This window comes from Chlorocebus sabaeus, chromosome X, assembly GCF_047675955.1.
Source record: "Chlorocebus sabaeus isolate Y175 chromosome X, mChlSab1.0.hap1, whole genome shotgun sequence".
NCBI lineage: Eukaryota > Metazoa > Chordata > Mammalia > Primates > Cercopithecidae > Chlorocebus > Chlorocebus sabaeus.
Genome location: NC_132933.1, coordinates 79424397 through 79426253, shown reverse-complemented (window position 1 = coordinate 79426253; position 1857 = coordinate 79424397). Strand labels below are relative to the sequence as shown.

The following is a 1857-nucleotide window of genomic DNA, read 5'->3' as shown; positions in this document are numbered from 1 at the left end:
CTGGTGATTTGAAGAAGTTTCCTTTGTACACAGCCTGGATCTTCTCTCCAGCCTCCTATAAGATTTTTTTATTTCACATTGACTTTCTTGAATCTAATGACTATGTGCCTTGGTGATGGTTGTCTTGGATAGTACCTAGCAGGGATTCTCTGTATTTCTTGAATTTTCATGTAAACTGCTCTAGTGAGATTAGATAAATTTTTACGGCCTATGTCCTCAATGATATTTTTCAAGGTGCTTATTATCTCATCTCTGTCAGGAATATTAATGTGTTGTAGGTTTGATCTCTTTATATAATACAATACTTGTCAGAGGTGTTATTCAGTTTTTAAATTATGTTATTTATGTCTGGCTGACTTGATTCAAAGAACTGGTCTTCTAGTTCTGAGCTTCTTTCCTCAGCTTGGTCTATTCTTCTGATAATCCTTCCAATTATATTAAAAATTATCAGTAAATGTTTTAGTCATTTCAGTCTAGGTAAGAACCATTGCTGGGGAGCCAGTGGGCTTCTTTGGAGGTAAGGCACTACTCTGGTTACTCTAGTTTTTTGAATTGCCAGAGTTTTTGCATTGATTCTGTTTTTATGAAAATGTAAGATTTTTAAATATGTAATCCTTCACAAATCTGCCTGTCATCCTTGCATAGGAGCCATGCTCATTTTCTCTGCATTCTTCCAGTTTTAGTATATGTGCTGCAGTAGTGAGCACCTTGCACTGATTTTTTTTCTCATTTGCAAAGACACGTGTTTCTTTAACTGTGTTGTAAGTTGAGTGTAGTTGGTTTACTTTCTTTTATAATGTTTTCAGAGGCCAAGACTCTGTACAGGATGTTTATTTATGGCTGGATTGTTGTCCTTTGTTTCACAGGGGCGTATGTTAGTAGAACTTGCACATCTTCAAAGACAAGCAAGTGCTGAGAGAATGTAACACAACTATACCAACCTTACAAAATGTCCTTACATGAAATCAAAAGAATGACAACTGCTACCTACAATAGTTAAGAATAATGGCTGGAAGACAGGCTCTTAGCCAGGCAGCTTTTTTGTATTGCCTCACACTGGTAGCCATGCTTTGTAGTTGTGGGAGAGAGAAAGGTGACTCCCTCACCAGGTCCACTCCTGGGCCTTGGGGGAGCCCTCTCCAATCACTGGCATCATGTCTGCATTTCCTTTGTTAGGTGTTCTGTGCCATGGGGCACTCTCACGCAGAGGTTGCAGCAGAGAGAGAGGTCACACCATTTTCAGATGGACCCTGTGGTAGGAGAAACATGCTGCTCATGTACCAGCCCTTGAATCTGTGGGTCTCATCCCTCTCAGTGCTCTGACAGTGGGGGCCCTTCTCCTGATTGAATGCTGACCACAGATATCATCTTGGCACTCCTAAGCTGTGTACCACAGCCCTGGGGCACCATTACTTTGTACTCTGGACCTTCAGGGTCACGCTCTGGCCGAGTTGTGAAATCCAAAGTGCTGCCAGGCCACAGGGAAATTATTCAGTTGGAGCAAAGCTCTCAGGCTGGGCAGCAGAGGCTGTGCTGTGCACATGCTCCTTTAGAATAGACAGATAGGAAACCTGTGAGTGTCTGGAGGGCATGCAGAATAGACATGTCCCATTCCCACGATGATGATGGCCCTGCTTTTTCCTAGCCTAGCAGTTACTCGGGGCTAGAGCAACTTGGAGGATGATGGGTGCCCTAGGGGACAAGCACCTATGGTTGTGCCCTGCTACAGTTGCCCTGTGCACAAAAGCCCATGGGCACTGTACTGGCTGAAGCTCTGCCTGTGCTTACTCTCTGGTCAGATCCTTCTGCCAGTTCAAATATCCAGGGCTCCCCTGTAGCTAGGATCCCAGAAGTTAA

The 1857-nt window shown here is 43.6% G+C and overlaps 1 non-coding gene across 1 annotated transcript; it reads right to left on the bottom strand.

The window, feature by feature from the left end:
- Positions 1 to 600: 600 nt before the first annotated feature.
- On the bottom strand, positions 601 to 707 carry LOC119621060 (U6 spliceosomal RNA). The gene has a single exon (XR_005237586.2). It is a non-coding gene; the product is annotated as a U6 spliceosomal RNA (small nuclear RNA).
- Between the last annotated feature and the right edge of the window lie 1150 nt (positions 708 to 1857).